Genomic DNA, 20510 nt, shown 5'->3' on the forward strand with positions numbered 1-20510 from the left:
CGAAAATTCAAACTCTTTGACTTTCTCATCGAAACAAAGATTTCATCTGCGAGATGCTTGTTTCAATCCATAAATGGAGTTTTCAAGCTTACACACTCTATTGGGGTACTTTGCATTGGCAAAACCCTCTGGCTGACTCATGTAAACATCTTCAGCCAACTTTCCATTAAATAAAGCGGTTTTGACATCCATTTGCCATATTTCATAATCATGAAATGCAGCTATGGCCAACATAACCCTTATAGATTTAGTCTTCACTATTGGTGAGAAGGTCTCATCATAGTCAACTCCATGAGTTTGAGTAAAGCCCTTCGCAACCAGTCGCGCCTTATATGTGTGTACTTTCCCATCCATGTCGTTCTTCTTCTTGAATATCCATTGCAACTGACTGTCTTACGACCCGGTACATTGTCAACCAAGTTCCAAACTTGATTGTCATACATGGACTGAATCTCGCTGTCCATAGCCTCTTTCCATTTTACAGACTCGAGGCCTGCCATGGCTTCCTTGTAGTTGTTAGGTTCATCCAGATTTACCAGTATGCTATCACTGATAAATGTATCACCCTCAATTTTTATATGAAAACCATATAATACAGGTGGAACACTAACTCTACTGGAACGCCTCAGAGGTACGGACTCGCAATTGGTTCAACCAGAGTTTCTTCCTTGGGTTGAGTGATAGTGTTTGAGGTTCCTTCATCGCTTAACTCTTGAAGATTTTCAAGGTCAATTTTCCTCCCACTGTCCCCTTGGCCTATGAGTTCTCTCTCTTGAAAGACTCCTCTCCTCGCAACGAAGACAACATTGTCATTCGGTCTGTAGAAGAGATATCCAAAGGATTTCTGTGGGTAGCCGATGAAAATACATCGCTCACTCCGAGGTTCGAGCTTGTCGTGAGTTTCTTTTCTCACAAAAGCCTCGCAGCCCCAAACTTTGATGTGGTATAATGTGGGAACTTTCCCTGTCCACATCTCGTGAGGTGTTTTGGCAACCTTTTTGGTAGGAACTAGATTAAGGATATGGGCGGCAGTCTCTAAGGCATACCCCCAGAATGAGATAGGTAACGAAGCTCCACTCATCATGGAACGAACTATGTCTAGCAAGGTTTGGTTGCGCCTCTCAGCCACACCATTAAGCTGTGGTGTCCTAGGTGGCGTCAACTGTGAAACAATTCCACATTCCTTAAGATAGTCTAGGAACTCGATACTAACATACTCTCCTCCACGATCGGATCGTAGCATCTTTATCTTCCTGCCCAATTGATTCTCCAGTTCCTGCTTAAACTCTTTTAACTTTTCAAAAGTTTATCATTTATGCTTGATTAAGTAGATATAACCATATCTACTGTAATCATCAGTAAAGGTCACATAGAAGCAGTTAGCATCCCTTGTGGAGGTTCTGAAGGGTCCACACACATCAGTGTGTATGAGATCCAACAAACCTTCACCCCTTTCACAAGTACCGGTGAAGGGTGATTTGGTCATCTTTCCAAGTAAACAAGACTCGCAAGTGTCATCCGAATTCAAGTCGAATGACTCCAAGACTCCAGCCTTTTGGAGTTGGGCTATGCACTTCTTGTTGACATGTCTAAGACGACAATGCCACAAGCATGCGTTGTCCAAAACATTGGACGGATCAATATTCAACACAATATTTCCTAGGTTATCTACAACCATCACAGTTTCATATATACCATTACAAGGTAATGCTTCAAAATAAAATACACCATTATAATAAGCATTAATACTACCAACTTCATTATTAAAAGAAAAGGTAAAACCTTGTTTATACAAACTGTGAAAGGAAATAATATTTCTCGCCATATCTGCCGAGTAAGAACAATTATTCAAATCTAAATTTAAACCATTACTAAGCAATAAATAATAAACTCTAATCTTGGTTACATGCGACACTTTCCTATTTCCCATGATTAAGTTTATCTTCCCGTGCTCCACACCCCTACTTCTTTTTAGTCCCTGGCTCCCTCCAAATCAGAACAAATGTGAAATCCACAACCTGTATCAAGGACCCAAGAATTAGCATGTGATGAGTTATTAGATTGAATAGTGTAAATATCTGCAAAGGAAAGCTTAATCTTGCCATCCTTTATGTCCTGCAAGTACTTGGGGCAGCTTCGTTTCCAGTGCCCTTTTTCATGACAGTGGAAGCACTCTGCATCCTTTGGATTAGAAGAAGGATTAGCAGAACCAACTTTGATCCCACTTGAAGAGGATCCATCAAGAGACTTTCCCTTGTGGCTCTTGTAGGGAGCCTTCCTCTTCTTTCCCTTCCCATGTCCAATTGCCAGAACAGGGGTAGAAGTAGTAGTAGGAGTAGACACAACTGACTTGCCTTTCAAGTTGCTTTTTGCAGTTCTTAGAAGGCCTGGAAGCTTGCTAAGAGTGATCTCCTCCTTGTTCATATGATAGGTCATACGAAACTGATCATAACAAGAAGGTAAAGAGTGTAAAATAATATCTATGGCCAACTCTTCCTCAAAATTGACATTCAATTTAAGCAAGCGGTCCACAAATCTCTGCATCTTTTGCAAATGGGCCGTGATGGGTTCTCCATCCTTCATTTTGGTTGTGATCATGGAGGCAATGATCTCATACCTTTCCTGCCGAGCACTTTGATGGTATCTTTCCATCAAATATTGATACATTTCAAAAGGATAGTAGCCCTCATAGGACTTTTGCAGCTCAGCAGTCATGGTAGCAATAATTAGACACGCCACCTTTGTCGAATCCCTCTCATGACTAGTATGTTCATCGATCTGTTTGGGAGTAGCAGTGGTGAAATCAATCTCCTTATGCTCTTTATCTAGGACATATTCTTTGTCCTCATATCGAATAGCCATTCGGATGTTTCGAATCCAGTCATTGAAGTTCGAGCCATCGAAAATAACCCTCCCACATAGGTTCATGAGGGAGAAAGAGCCTGAAGGAATTGGGTTTGAAGCATTGTTTGGGATAGACATCTGAAAAAGAAGAAGAACAAAGTTTAGATTAGATGATAATCCTTAATATTACACCCAAATGAAATATTAAGGCTAGGACCCAACACAATATTCTATAATTGCGATGAGGGATTCCGTAATCCAGTTGTAAAATATTTGAAGGTAGGTAAATGACGATTTACCAATTTCCACCATGAAAAACGAAATAGATTATTAAGTTTTAATTGGATTGAAATTCGTAGATCCTTTGAGATTCATTGAACTTTTCAATGGCATGTTTAAATCTTGATTGCACCCTTCAAGTTTGTGTCTGGGATGCCGAGGATCACAGACAAGGTGTGAATAACCATGCAAATTAGTTTGGTACACTCAATGTTACAAATCACCTAATTAATGTGCCGGTTAACCACACCCGCTCCATTGATCTATGATTAACATCAAGCTACCCTTTGCCACACATTGTCAGTCCCAGATTAGTGTGCCAGTTAACCACACATGCTCCACTAACGACTTAACAAGGTGCAAAGTGTAATTTCATGGATTAGCACCATTTTCACATTTTCCTAATGTAACTAAGATTGGGAATTTAATAAAAGTTTAGTTACTTTATATTTATCATTATACTTTTAACGAGAATTAATGTCATATCCTACCCGTTCGGCTAACGACCCTCCACCAGTCAAGGAAGCAGTGGGTGAGAGTGGACACTCATTAAACCACCATTTTATAGGCAGTAACCTTATACCCCGTTATAGGCCGACTCCGTGAATGAGGCCTACTAACGGTAAGACTGACTTGTTTTATACATATATATATATATATATATATATATATATATATATATATATATATATATATATATATTAAACTTATAATTTTATTAAGTATAGGGGTTGAATTTTAATTTTTAAAACTCTAGGGTTTGGAATTAAAGTTACATTAGTGAGACTTTACAAATTCCAAAACTTGAGGGCAAGTGTTGAAACTTGTCAAAACTCTTGGTATTCATAACTTATGAGTTTAATGCAATTTTAAAGATAAGACCTTTCATTTTCCATATCTTGAGGACAAGTTATGGAGGTCATTAAAATTCATTTAGATCAATTTCTAACAACTAAAATTATCATATAATTCAAGATTGATCTAACTAAACTCATAAACAAGATAATATATAGTAAACAATTTGCAAGGAACTTTGTTTATCATATAAATCACCAATTATCTTAAAACTATGACAATTATCTTGTGATTGGATGAGCATAATCACTACCATATCATAAAAAAACAGATTTAATGATGTAAAACAGTTTGTAGTAGTGATTCCAATCCAATCTAGGTCAAGAAAAATCGAAATTCTGCAACTAGGGCCATGAACTTGTCGAGTGCATGAACTGACTCGCCGAGTTGCCCTGTTACTGAGTGGACTCGTCGAGTCAGCCAGTGGAGTCGGCGAGTTCATCAGTCAAAGGCCAGAAATTCGATTTTTTTTTTAACTTTGAAAAATAACAAGCATCAAGTATAACAGAAAACAACCCTAGGCTCTGATACCACTGTTGGGTTTTGAGCACTATAACACTCCTATGGTGCACATGCAACCCTAAATGCTTTGGATCTATGTTTTCTGTAATTATACATGCATTTTCAATTTTTCCAAAGCATTCTCCCCAACTAGCATACAATTGAACAATTGAACAATACAAGTAGTTAGATAACTTACCTCTTGTTAGGACTTGTAGTTCTTGGCCTTCAAAAGCTTGAGCACCTCAAGTGTGATGCCTCTAATGGTTCACAAACATCAAATTCAAGAGGAGGCTTGAGAGAATAAGTTACTTAGCACAAAATCAACTTCAATCTCTTAGAATGAATGAAGTAGCCGATTTTGGGACTAGGGGTATGCTTTTATAGTGTTACTAAGCTATGGTTACATTCATGCAAACCCTAATGCTCCATGACCTTTCACATTCTTATGCTCCATGGGTTAAACCTTCATGGACTATCCATGGGTTATCTCATTGGCTTAGCCCATCTAAACAATCATGGATCATTGGCCCACACTATAAGAATCATTGATTTACATAATCAATCCGCATATATTTAATTAGTCTCTTTTGATCACAAAATTAATTCCAAATTAATTCTTGATCAATACCAATCAAATAATATGATTTCTCAATTAATATATTATACTTATAATATATTAATAAATCACAAATAACCTTATTCTCAAAAGTCCATCCTATCAAATTGCACTGATGAAGGCAACCCAAAAGGACCATGCTACAATCGGGTCAAGTACATCCCAATTATAGTTATGGGCTTAGACACCAAATCCAACAGGTTGTAGCCATTGATTCGGGAGCTGAGATTCGGAGTCAGACCTTACCCGTTCTACACTACTTGTGAGGTGAGTTTCCCTCACTGTACTTATGGGTCGAAGGCACCAAGGCCGGCCCTTTGGATTGTTATCCTGGTTATTGTATGATTGAGTACTATAGTAATCGGTTATATCTGAATCCTGGTAGATAGGATGATGCTATGCTTATTGATCTGTATGATCTGTGCTTGCCTGTTGATTGATTATGTTCTTATGAGTTATGTATACGTTGACATATGTGTGTGTGGTTGGATTGAGGCGATCCTGTTTTTTGCTGAAGGCCAACAGATGTAGGGTGGCCCGGATAGACTGAAGGCCTATGAGGCAGAACTGTCAGACCGAACGCTCGGAGAATGGTCCAGACAGGCTGTAGGCCCGGTGTGATGGTCCAGACATGCTGAAGGTTCTGTATGCGTGCTGTTGCGTGGTAGTTATGATTATGTATTGTGGTGGTATTTTGGGGAACACTCACTAAGCTCTGGGCTTACAGTTTTTGATTATGTTTCAGGTACCTCAAATGATCGCGAGAAGGCGAAGACTTGATCGTGCACCTCCTCGTGTTTTGTGTTATGATTTTTGTGAAAACTCTGATATGAAACTTATTTTGAAAACAAATTGTAATAAATGATGGTTTGTGGTTATTTCAAAAGCTTAAAATTTTCAAGAATTTTTTGAATGTTACAAGTTGGTATCGGAGCCTTGGTTTGAGTAAATTGGAGGAACACTCGTGTAGTCTCAAACTGAGGAAAGCTTTTCAAAATGAATCCAACATACCATGAAAGAGTCACAAAGACATCTAACATAACATAACCTAGTGGGATGACATTTGTGCCTTCGACCCACGAGTAGAGTGAGGAGGCTCACCTCCACTGATGATAACTGAAATAACTCTCAATCCGCAGTGAACACTGCTCCTCACGCTAAGCCAAAACCAGAAACAAACAACTCAATAAATAGGGGTTAACCCAAACCCATGGTCTAGTCCATTCCTTATCAAGATAATGGCAAAAGATCATTTGTCCTTTTTATACAAGCCCAACTAGATTAAGCCCAAGACCCCTAATGACCCAAGGCCCAAAATCGACCCATTGGGCTTCTGCATAGAACCCCTGGCGTTCCTCCCTACGATGCATGGCGATCGAACGCTGAGCGTTTACATGCAAACGCCTGACGTTCGCTCGCTGTTCACCAACTTACAAACCAATGAATTAATGGCTTAAGATATCAAGTCCAAAATTCATATCCATAGCTAATAGAACGTCTAAAGCCATAAAGTTGCAAACTTTATGGCCATGCATGTTTACAATGATCCCAAAAGAAAAAAATCCAACTCCTTAACCCATTAAGACACCTTAAAACTTGCATGGAGTGAAAAGAAGGTCCAAGATCACAACTTTATCACTTGATCTACCCTAAAACGTCCAAAAGGACAAATCCTTTGGTCTAAGGTAGATCTTACCCAAAATACTAAGAAAATGGGGGCTAATAAGCATAAACTTCTAACATAAACAAGATCTAGAGATATGATGATCAAGTTCAGAACTTTATACCACAAAATGATGCTCCAAGATGTAAAGAGTCCAGATCCACAAGCTAGAGAGCTACCACAATACTCCGAAGATATTCCTTCTCTTATCAAGAACACTAAATGATAAAAAAAGATGAACCAAGGCTTCAAACTCTCTTACACACTTAGATTTTTTGAAATGAGGATGGAAGCTAGAGTGGTGAAGGGTTTTGAGGCTATAATGTTCTTTAAATAGGGTCCAAACCCTAAAAAAATTAGGGTTCAGTCTCTACGTGCAAACACCCGATGTCCATCATAGAACGCTTGGCGTTTGAATGCTTAGTGTTCTCCAAAAATCCAAAAATTAACCCAACAACGGTCTAAAATGTAAAGTACTTTGAACCGGGTGCTACAACTCTCCCCCACTTAAATTAGATTTCTTCCTCGAAATCTTTCCTTACCATCCCAGGTACGCCAGATAGCTTAAAAAACCAACCACAACCCCGATGCAGACAGAGTAAGTAACCTCGAGCATACAACAATCTTCTAAAAATGCGACCGACCTTGCCTTAGCAGGGCTCCCAAATCTTGACGATGAACGGATCCTTACTCAAATTAAATTAACTCCTGAAGAATAACCATTTCTACTCTTCCTGAAATTTGAAATCTTAAAACTTGTCTGATTCCCCGACAGACAGCCCAAACCGAACCACTGCTAATTCAACTCCATTTTGTATTCCAAACTAATCATCCAAATTCTGATTACAATGTTGTTTCCACTAGAAAACAGAATCACCGACCATTTGCTGCTGCCGGAAACTTTTCACTTGATAAAAGGGATGAGATAATCCTTCGAGTAAAAGACTGATCCTGAAGTTAACAAATCCATGAGCATAATGAGCAACAAGAGGAAATCTGGGAGTTCAAATTTCTAGCGCTTAACAAGTCACTGATTCCTTAACTGCCGAACCAATACACTTTTGCTATAATTCTGTAACCGCATAACTTGCGAGACCTACACACAGGTAGAACCATTCCAAAGCACAATCACAAGGGCCTTTTCTACCAACATAACTGAAAACATCCCTTTTTACCCTGAACCCTTCAACTGATTCCCTTGACATACATGTTCCTTAATTCATATCTTGCTGAAATAACGATCCTGCACGTATACACTAACGATTCCCAATGCGAGTTCAAACCAAAATCCAACTCGGTACATAAATCATAACCTGAGATCCAAGGATTGCACTTGAATTTCACCTAAAATCTTCTGATTCACGACAACCATTCACTAAACCGGGATCTAAAAATCCCCAAACCACCGCTGAAACTACCAGTCTCGCACCTGGTCCAACCACCAGGTTCCTAAGAGTCCAACTGATATGGCTACCCTAGCCTATGCATCACTCTATGCCACTCACTGACTACATAATCATCCCACTAAAACTAAGATCCAATACTTTGATCCAACCGGTCTCTACCAGGTCTTACCTGCACTTCCATAATTATATGGGCCTCGCCCACGGGTCTCACCCAATCTATACCAACAAAGGGGCCACGCCCACGGGTCTCACCCCATCGAGAGCTACACAGGCCTAACCTCGCCTCGGACCCCAATGGTCCTCCTCCTATTACAGAGAAATAATCTCCGATAATACTTTCCGCCTTACCCAAGGCATTAAATGATCTTCCTTTATAGCAACGACCACCTCAACGATGGTCTATCACAATCTGGTGAATACTACGATCCCATTGCATACTTACAACAATTCCCACAACTGCCTGATATCCTGGTGAATGCTACGACCACCCCACAGTCTTACAACACTTCCATACAATCTGCCAACCCAGTGAATGCTACTGCCACCCCGCAGTCCTACGACATGTCTATTCCGCCATGGTCACCGCCCATGGTCTTACGACACCTCTAAAACACTGACCAAAATCGACTTGAGTCAAACCCGCATCCAACTATATCCCAACCAGGTGTTCGGGTCATGCTTCGAACCCCAAAGCCTTCATCAAACAAGACTGGAAGCAATGCTCTAACACGATCCTCAACCTGGATCCATCCACATGCCTGCTATACATCATAAAGAAGACACCAACCAGCCATTGGAAGTTTCCTGAACTCCCAACTTACACAACTTCAATCCGGACGACCACTTGAGCCGTCTTCCCTCCCGAATGGGAATGGAAACTCACCCTAGTTTCACACCTGATTCAGCTCCTGAAATTCTGAATGATTCTCCCCCGCATGGATTCGTCGAAGCTCTCCCAACCCAAAAAATTTGATGAATTCCCAATACATATTACCTTCTTATAACTCGAACCGTCGACGACCTGAGCTTACCAATACTATCATTTCATTACTAGCCAATCTCAATGATCGCATAACTCTTGAAATCCAGACGAATACTACCCAAAATCTCAACAAGTCCGATAATCCCAATCGCTACCGATGATACAGAACCAAATAATTAAGTCCTTTATGCTGGTGACAAAGACCATAACCCTTGCTCTGAGCTGGCGAATCTTAACTCCAACTTCCCATCCTCAGAAGGATCTCTGAATTCTAACCATCTTCAACACTTGCACTTATAAAATTCCCCTGGCACTTCTAATGACCAACAAACTCATGCGACTGTCATCACCATCTTCTTCCTACCGCTCCTTCCCTAGAAATGGTAGTGATTGGACCCAAAGGTCCTTCCATAGAAGGTTTCCGATCCTACCGAGACAAAAGCTAACATGACTAAAATCCGAATTCATTAGAGAACTAACCAGCTAATCAAACCATAAACCTTCCAAATTATCCCCCTAAATTAACCCTAACAAAGATCTGGAACAAACAACCATACAAACTGAATCCCGCTCAGCGAGATACGACCCACCAATGACTCTTAGCATGCAAAATGGCATATAATAATTCTTGATGATATAACCCAGGCAATAACAGAGAACTAAGCCAAAGATAATACTTATCCATACCAAAACAAGATTCCAAGGCGATATAAATACTGATAACAATCAAGAAGAAAGCAAAAGATAACATACTCGCAATGTCATCTAATGAAACCATGGCCTCCCCTGACTGGCACTACAATGCTTGGATCCTCACTGCTGGGGCTCCTGCCCTACCCTCACGACCGTCAGTGATCCTCAAAGTAACTGGAGCAGGTACACTCACTGCTCCACCCCTCAACATCGGACAGTCGGCCTTCTTTTGGCCCACATGGTTGTAGTGAAAACACATCTGAGACGACCCACAGGGGATAATCCCTACTAAAATGACCCATCTGAACACAACTGAAACATCCTCAACCCGTCTCCCGACATCCTCCCTCATGGGTCCTCCTGCACTTGGCACAATGACCCCGACCCTGATGGCCTCCCAAACATGAATCCTGAGTACTGGGTCTCTTCACCGGGCCCCTGAAATCTGAATCTTATATGGCTTCCTCTTACCGAGGTGCCTAAATAAATCTCACGCTCTCGGGCTCTAGAAATCACATCATTTAGGGTCTCGCACCCTGACAAACTCACAAACTCCCTAATGTCATCCCTCAGCATGTCATGATACCTCACCGTCTTCATCTCCCGTCCGCAGCATACCACAAAACCAACAAAGCTCTCTCTCGGAACTTGGAAGTGATCTCTGCCATAGTCTCAGTCGTCTGGCGAAGGTCTCGAAACTCCCTCGCCAACTGCTGCACCTTAATAGCTGGTGCAAACTCGGCCCTAAACCGGGTCACAAACTCATCCCAAGTCATTGTCTCCAGGGCTTCGCCTCCCAAAGAGAAGTCTACATCCTCCCACCATTCTCGGGCTCTGTCCTTCAAAAGACAGGAGGAAAATTTGACCTTCGACCCCTCGAGGCAGAAACTCATCTGGAAAGCATTAGCCATATCCGCTAACCATCTCCTACTGGAAATGGGGTCCTTCTCCCCACAGAACTCAGGATCTCCACATGCACAGAACTCACACAAAGAAAGAGTGCGAGCTCCAACAATAACCATAACCTCAGTACGGAATGTGCCCAAACGCTCATCTAAAATCCCCTCCTTGACCGTACCAAAGATCACAGGAGTCTGCTCCAAAATACCATGGGTAATCTCCGACGAGATGAACTCCTGCATCCACTCATCAATCGGCTCAGTACCTGCACCTGAGCCTGAACCCGAACCTCCTTCCTGAGTGTTCATCACCATACTAAGAAACAACATGCAAATGATATGAACATACCTAAGAATCCTCATCCCACATGCTTCCTAGATTCTATGAAACTCTCCCCGATTTGAGTATGGATCCTGTGCTTTCAGTAGTACGAGCCCAATACTACCTTCCACACCTATCCATAACTCTCCTCAAGAATCATCCCGAATCCTCTAAGTCACCTTTTCAAACTGATACACCAAGTACTCGCTAAGCAGCGCAACTAAGCCCACTGAAGCACTTCTTAGGCTTTCCTAGGTTTCCGACCTCACCCTGCCATCAACTATTGAAGAACTCCCATAATTTCAGTTAACCAATTGATGAATACAATCACATGCAACGAAGCTTAGATAATCCTTCGAATAATAAGCTCATTCCTACAATGGTTAGACTCAAACGAGAGCTGCGTAATAGGGTCAATTCCATCACTATAAGATTATTAAACCTTTGTCATATGTAACTTAACATATTCACTTAATAGGTAACTTACATCACTTAAGAGTTCCACAAAGAAAAAAGCAAGCAACATTCGTCCAGTAGCAATCCAATCCATAAAATAACCAAAGAACATTCCAACTCACATACTACAACTCATGCTAGGAACTTCCACTCTCACTGCCGGTTTCCTTATGCATTCAAATTATACACAATACATGATCAAATAGACTGTAGAATAAAAGACTCTACCCTAGGACCACAACCAAACAAGGAATAGGAAATAATGCCAAATCAATCATTCTAGGGCTATATGATCCTAACCGTATACATTTTTTAAAGCATAAACTTAGCGATTACTGATACCAATACATATTCCCAATCTAGCATAGCATCCAATGCTCCCTAGGCTACAAGACATTAGATATTAGGCCAATATATCATTCAATTCCTGAAAGTATCCCTAGCCTTATCCTAGCATGTAATTCTCATAACACATATTGATAAAAAACATGTATGGGTATTCTGGGAATCACTTACTTGAGCTCGGCCGATTGCACGCATCACACCCCCTTTGTCTTTACAAAATCCTTTTAGAAATTTATTCTTTTTTTTTTCAAAATCTTTTTAGAAACTCATTTTCTTTCAAAAGATTATCAATTCCCTAGTTTGAGTTTAGACATACCCGAGAGTGTGCCTGAATCCCCCATACTAAGGCTCTGATACCAACTTGTAACGTCCCAAAAATTTTGAGGTAAAAGTTTCATTTTTAATTCAAACAAAAATTAATTAACTTTAAGTCAAACATTCATTATCCTATTTCTAAATATTCAAAGGTACTTTAAAAGAAAACAATTATCAGAGTACAATCCCAAAATCATCATAATGCGGAAACATGGGTGGAAGCGCTGCGATCACGCCAGGCCATTCCCTTTCGAACCGGAAGTACCTGAAACCATAACCATAAAAACTGTAAGCACAAAGCTTAGAGAGTTCCCCAAGATACCACATACCATACATACCATTGGGCCTAACCCGCATATTGGGCCCAACCCACCATAATGGGCCTAGCCCTGCCAAACCAATGGGGCTAGCCCGATGATACAAATGCAAAAGTCATGAAGACAGTTAGCACCTACATAACATACAATGGGCCTAGCCCTTGCTAATCCATAGGCCTAGCCCAACATACAATGGGCCTATCCCGTCATACAATGGGCCTTGCCCAACATACAAATGGGCCTAGCCTAACATACCATGCAAGAGTTACAAAGAAATCTAACATAACAGAACCTAGTGGGCCGACATTGGTGCCTTCGACCCATGAGTATAGTGAGGAGACTTACCTCTACTGATGATAACTGAAACAACACTCGATCTACGGTGAACACTGCTCCTCACGCTAAAGAAAAACCAAAAACAAACCCAATCAATAAATAGGGTTTATCCTAAACCCATGGTCTAGTTCATTGCTTATCAACATAAGGGTAAAAGACCATTTTGCCCTTTTTATACAAGCCCACCTAGACTAAGCCCAACTAGACTAAGCCCAAGACCCCTAATAGCCCAAGGCCCAGAATAGACCCATTGGGCTTCTGTATAGAATGCCTGTCGTTCCTCCCTATGACGTCTGGAATCCGAACGCTGAGCGTTCACATGAAAACACCTGACGTTTGCTCGCTGTTCACCAACTTCCAAACCAATAACTTAATGGATTAAGATATCAAGTCCAAATTTCAGATCCATTACTAATAGAACATCTAAAGCCATAAAGTTGCAAACTTTATGGCCATACATGGTTATAATGAGCCCAAAAGCTAAAACTCCAACTCCTTAAACCATTAAGACACCTCAAAACTTGCATGGAGTGAAAAGAAGGTCCAAGATCACACTTTTATCACTTGATCTACCGTAAAACGTCCACAAGGACAACTCCTTTGGTCTAAGGTAGCTCCTACCCAAAAGACCAAGAAAATGGGGATAATAAGCATAAACTTATGACATAAACAAGATCTAGAGATATGATGATCAAGTTCAGAACTTTATACCATAAAATGATGCTCCAAGATGTCAAGAGTCCAGATCCACAAGCTAGAGAGCAACCACAATAATCCAAAGATCTTCCTTCTCTTATCAAGAACACTGAATGATACCAAAAAGATGAACCAAAGCTTCAAACTCTCTTACACACTTAGAGTTTTCGAAATGAGGATGGAGGCTGGAGTGGAGAAGGGTTTTGAGGCCATAATGTTATTTAAATAGGGTGAAAACCCTTAAAAAATTAGGGTTTGGTCTCAGCGTGAAAACGTCTCGTGTCCATCATAGAACACCTAGCGTTCTATACCAAACGCCTGGAGTTTACACCAAAGAGCCAAAACCTAACACAATAAGGTTCTAAAATGAAAAGTACTTTGAATCGAGTGTTACAATTACACAAGATGACTATCTACACACTGACGCTGATAAAGCTTGAGGCACCGATACTGATGGTAACGCTGACGATGACATTTACAGTTAGCGTGTAGGGTGTTTGACTCATAAGATCATAAGGTGTGACCTTACAATCTCCCCCGATTTGATGATGTTAAAACTAATCTTCAATAATGTAACACTTAGATCTTGGTATGTTCCTTATTTTCCCTTTATGTTTAATTTGTTGCAATATTGGTACTTGGAGTAGTACGCATGGAGTACCACATGCTACACTTAGCGTACTAGCTGAATAGCTAGTACGCGGGGTGTACCACATGGTACACTTAGCGTACTAAGGTAATGCTGCTCGCGGATGTGAGGCCTTGTATGCTGGGCGTATGAGGGTTACGCTTAGCGTACTCGGAGGATATTCAAACCCAAATTTAAGGGTGTTGCACCTTATATAAAGACCTTAAGTCCCCAGGGCTAGCCTCTTTACCAACCTCCATTGCCCTAAAACCCTAAAATCAACATTTAGCCTCCATTGTTGTGCTTTTGAGCTTTTGAGAAGAACTTGGTGCTTGTTTTGCTCATGTTGAAGAGATTGAAGATGGTTAAAGGTTCAAAGCTTGGTGGGAAACTTAGAGATCCAGAATCATCACTCATTTTGCAAGCCTTTTGATGTATCAAGTTTATACCTTGGATTTTGAATGCTTAGATCACTTTATGTCTTGATTTTCATGCTTTTGGTCCCTTTTTGGGTTGGTTGATGAGACATTGTGGGGCTTGTCCTTTTAGATCTGAGCATGTTATGAGGTTATTAAGCATAAAGGTGCAAGTTTTATGGGGTTTATGGTCACATGCGTGCATTAAGTCACCTATTAAGTCCTTCTTAGCTTTAAAGCTTCATTAAGCCACGCGTGCACGTAAAGTTAGAAACTTTACATGATAAATCCGCTCAAGGAAGTCAGATCTAGGTTTTGGAGTAAAGTCTTCATGGAATAAGAGCCAGAAACGCATTTTAGCTGAATGGGTGAGTACGCTCGGCGTACAAGCTTGTACGTGCCACGTACAAGCTTAGTACGCCCCGCGTAGTTAGCTAGTTGGGCTTCACAAATTGGATATTCGGTTTGGGCCATTCTCTTGGGATTAGAAGTTTAGGGCTTGTTGGTCCATCTGAATTCTCGTGTTTTTGGGCTGGTAATATGCTGGACCTTGGATTTAGGCCCATGGAAGGGGTTGGGCCCAATTTGGAAAATTGTGCCTCGATTTGGGCCTTGAGTGGCTAATTAGGATTTGCGCCTTTGGATTGTAAGTTTGGGCCTTAGTCTTGGACCAAACTAGGTAAGGGGTAAAATGGTCTTTTTACCCTAATTATGGACTGATAGTTATGGGTTGGAATCTGTTGTGACGTGTTCCACAGGGGTTTGGATGCTGGATAATGGATCTGTCTTGGAGGCGTTCCTGAGAACACAAACACAAAAGAATCGTTAAAGGACGTATGGTGTTCTCCCGGGACGTCACTCCAACGATCAAGTTAGTTTTCTGGGAGAGGTAATTTTAGGGTAATGTTTCTGAGAGAGAATATGGATCCCTTTCTTGAGGCGGAAGAGATCCTTTTATACCTGTTTCTAACCGATCGTGGGGACCTCGTCCGATGAGTGTGAGACGTGGCCTCCTCTGACTGGGAGGATCACGCCCATGTTAACTAACTGCCTGGTGACGTCAGTTGTGGGAGTCACCTAAGCTTCTTGTAACGTCCTGACTGGTCGTGAGTGAATGAGAAGATCACGGGGAATATTCGTCCCTCGTGGAGGGTAACGAACTGCCACCTCGGTGCTGGACTGCCTTGGTTAAGACCGGGCCTTGGCCAAGGTCCTGACGAGATAACGTCTCGTTTATGCTTTTTGTTACATTTAACGTTGCCGTTCATGATAAAGTTAACATAATCCAATTATTAATTTGATGTTATTTGGTATTGATAGCTCGGGGATTTTTCAGACCAGTAGCCAGAGATCTTTCAGTGTGTTCAACAGTTCGAGGTGAGTTTCCTCACTGAGTTTAATGGGTCGAAGGAACCAATGCCAACCCATGATTATGCTGTGTTAGTATGCTAGTTGTTTGTGTGACGCTCGCAAGTGTTATGCACTTGTATGCTTACTGGGCGGGGCCCGATGACCATTTTGTATGGTATGTATCTTTGTGATGGAATGAATTTGGGTGAAAACCGTCACCACAGAGTGGAGAATTGTTTTCCACAGTTTGGTAATCACCACAGAGCAAAGAATTGTTTTCCACGGTGAAGTAATCACTATAGAGCGGGGAACTTTTTTTCCACTGAGCAGACGTTGGGCAGGCCCAAGTCCATGATTTTTTTAAGGTTTTCAACGTATTTAAAGGTAATGATTCATGTTTTAGGGCATTTTCATAACCTCCATCACATATAGAACTCCTTGAGAGCAAGCATATTCTCCATATTCATGATTTGAGCTCCTCCTCTCTCCTTGAACCTCTTTTGGGTGCTTTTGGTGATGATTTGATGAAGATTGAAGATCAAGATAGTTCTTTTGGTTGCAAGGAAGGTTGTTTCAAGTTTGGATCCATCAAGGTCACTCCATTTCGGACTATTGTGAGTATAAAGTTCATATCTTGCTCTTTAGTTATTTAGATCTTGTCATTTGTGGTTTTTTGGCACTTTTGGTCCATTTTATGGGTGATTTTGGAGTTGAGTGGACTTCAACATCTTTTGATCAGTTTGAAATGCTTCTTGGACCTCATAGACTAGGAAATTTATATCTTGGAAGTTTATGGCATCATTATGGATAAAGTTGGAAACTTTATCCATCTTGACATCATATTGATTCAGATTCGAGGGTTGGAGACTTAGACTTAATGGATTAAGTTGAGAAAGATGTATTCTTTGTCCCTTTGAGACTTCAAGTTTAGATTTTTTTGTTGTTTGGATCTTCCTAATGGATAAAGTTTGAAACTTTATCCGTTATGAAGCTATTAGGTACCAGATCTGAAAAGTTGGAGGATTGGGCTTAAGGGTTAAGTGCTTAACCTGTTAAGTTGTTGGGACCAGTTCCCACAGTGTGGCATGTTGCTCGCCACGACGTGGTGGCGAGTTTCACCGCGACTGTTTCGTAGCATGGCTTCCATGGCACGGTTAGTGGTTGGCCACAACGTGGTGGCTGGCCATTGATCATTGACTTGGGTTAAATGTGTTTTAGGTACTTTAGATGATAGCGGGATGGTAAAGGCATGATTGTACATACCCACCCACAATTTTTGTGATTCCACATAATTATGATACTCTTATTCTGGGTGATTGTATTTGATACTTATGGTTTTTATCGACTTGGGTTTTGTAACAAATGATATTTTATGTAAAATAAAATTGATTTTTTTTTGGTAAAAATGGGGCGTTACAGAACAACCCAAAGAATAACAATATTGCCATAACCCTTATTTTCCAATAAATTCCTAAAGATCTGATCTCGCAAGTTGGTATGATGGGTACGAGAAAAGAAATATGGGATGAAATTAAAACTCAACACCTCGGCGCAGAGAAAGTAAGGGAGGCATGTTTTCAAACTCTAATTACTGATTTTGATAATATGAAGATGAATGATATATATATATATATATATATATATATATATATATATATATATATATATATATATATATAGAGAGAGAGAGAGAGAGAGAGAGAGGTAGTGTTAACAAATTCACAAGCCAACAATCAGGCATTGCGTCAAAAGGTAAGGATTGATCTTAAGTACAATGTTATAAATGTGATAAGTTTCGCCACTTTGCCTCTGAATGCCTTGATCAGAAAGCTAAACAAGTTAAGGTGCATGTAGCCGAAGTCGATGATCATGACCCATAATTGTTCGTGCTCAAGAATCTCTATGATGTTGTACGTCTACACGAAGAAAGTGTGATATCGAGTGTGTATGAAGGCGACATATGGTATTTAGAGAATGGAGAGAGCAACCATATGATAGGTAATCTATAATTTTTTTTTACTAAAATCAACAAACAAATAAGAGGGATAGTGAAATTCGGTAATGAATCGTTTATTGAGAACCGAGGTAAAGGCTTCATACTTTTGAAGGGGAAAGAGGTGAGAAAAAACTACTAAATGATGTTTGCTATATCCTAAATCTTAAAGCCAATATAATTAGTTTGGGAAAAGCAACCGAAAGTGGGTGTGAAGTTTCTATGATAGGTGATTGTCTATTCTTGTTTGATAGCAAAAATTTTCTTCTATTATAGGTGAAGAGATCGTTGAATATACTTTACAAGACCAAAATTTCAGAGGGAAAACCAATATGTTTACACAACTGAATTAATGAGCCAGGGTGGTTGTGGCATTCTAGGATCAGACATGCTAACTTCGACACGATCATGATGATGAATAAGAAAGAGTTCGTCACAGTTTTACCACTTATCTCATGAAGTAATCAACTATACAGATCTTGCTTGGTTGGAAAACATACATAAACAACTTTTCCCAAGACTTAACTATATCGAACTAAGAAGACTTTGGAGCTCATTGATGGAGACATTTTTGGACCAATATCACCATATATAATTGCCGGGAATAGGTATATTTTTTATCTAATTGATGACTACTCATTTTTAGGTGTTATCTCGTGAAGGAAAAGAGTGATGCAATAAACTATTTCAAGAATTATAAAAATGAAGGTTGTAAACAAAATAGAAAATACTATGCGGGTACTCTGAATACATAGATGCAGTGAAGTCACTTCGAGAGAGTTTGATAAACTTTGCAATGATCATGGGATGATAAGACATACCATGGATCCATACACGTCAGAACAAACAACATGGTGGAAAGATGAAACCACAACCTTCTCGAGATGACATGAATCATGTTAAAGCAAAAGCAAGTTCCTAATTATCTTTAAGGCGAAGTCGTGCATCACATAAACTATATTAATGAGGATGGACTATCAAACTACCAAAAAGCCAAGAGTAATCCAATGTGGATGAAAGCTATGAAAGAAGAAATTAACTCGACTGAAAAGATAACACGTGGGAACTAGTCTCGATGCCAATTAATATAACCATCATTGGATTAAATGGGTGTTCAAGGTCAAAAGATAGGAAAACAGCTCCACAACCAAATACAAGACAAGGATCATGGCAAAAGGCCACCTTTAAAAACTGAGTATTGATTTTAAATAGGTATTCACTCTAGTAGCACGTATCAAAATGATTTGAATACTTACAGCTCTCACAACCCTAAAATGGTAGGAGTTGCAACATCTTGATATGTTTTACATGATGAGCTACAAGAGGAGGTATCTATTCACCAACTGAAAGTTTTTGAGAAGAAAGGGATCGAAGACTCGATATACAAGCTTGTGAAGGCGTTATACGACCTAAGATAAGTGCCCCGCACATTGAATATGAAACATGACACGATTTTGAAGAATATGAAATTTCAGAGATGTGTGAAAGAGCAAGTTGTGTATCGAAGAAGTATAGAAGATGAATTGATCATTGTTAGAATATACGTTGACGATCTCGTTGTTACCAGAACTAGCACAAATATCGTATAAAATTTAAGCTAGCCATGGCTACAAAGTTTGATATGAACAATTTGGGCGTACTCACATATTACCTTGGTATTGAGGTGTATTGAAGAAAGAAATACATTATAATTACAAAAGAAGGTTATATAAAGAAAGTGCTCACAGATGGATGTATATATGATTGCAACTACACCTTAGTTCCTATGGATTGAAATGTGATTTTCTCAAAGGGAGATGGCGAAGAAGATATCGATGTCACAAAATATCGCAACTTAGTGGGAAGATTTTATACCTAGGTCAGTCACCTGCTGTTACTTGTTCGCAAAACACAAAACAGTTTCACTATCTTCGTGTGAAGCATAATATACTACTGCAAGTGTAACGAGTTGTCAAGCAATTTGGCTTCATGTTCTACTTGGAGAAATAACCGGGTCTCATGTACAAAAAGTGGTACTCAAGATTGACAACACATCTTCAATCACGTTAGTTAAAAGCCCAGTGTTTCATGGATGAAGCAAGCACATAAAGTCCCTACACCATTACATTCGAGAACGAATTGAGGAGAAAGAAATTGTGGTAGAACATATTAGTCGAAAGGAACAATGAAATTAAGGGGTAAATATTGTTAATTTTCGATTTAGTCCATCACGTTGAGGTGTCAATGAAATGCATAAGCTTCTTGGTGTGGAGGACCTCACAATTTCCATTCAGAAATTAAGGGGTAAATATTGTTAATTTTCGATTTAGTCCATCACGTTGAGGTGTCAATGGCTGGGGCCGATCCATATATACAATGCGGTATTGTGGTTTAGGGTTTACGTAGATTGCGTGCATCATAAATAGCCGGTTAATACCATGTTTAGAGATTAGCAACTTGGAACGGTTGTAACAAAGTTTTGAATTATTTTCTTTATGATAAGAGTTATTCTCATATTCTTTTGTGTTCATGTTATTGCATTTGCCAATTACTTACGTTAGTCTATATGTGGTTGCAGGTGGACCATCAAAGAATTCTATATATTTCTATCAGTAG

Source organism: Lactuca virosa, chromosome 3, assembly GCF_052849685.1.
Source record: "Lactuca virosa cultivar CGN04683 chromosome 3, Lactuca_virosa_CGN04683_v6, whole genome shotgun sequence".
Lineage (NCBI taxonomy): Eukaryota > Viridiplantae > Streptophyta > Magnoliopsida > Asterales > Asteraceae > Lactuca > Lactuca virosa.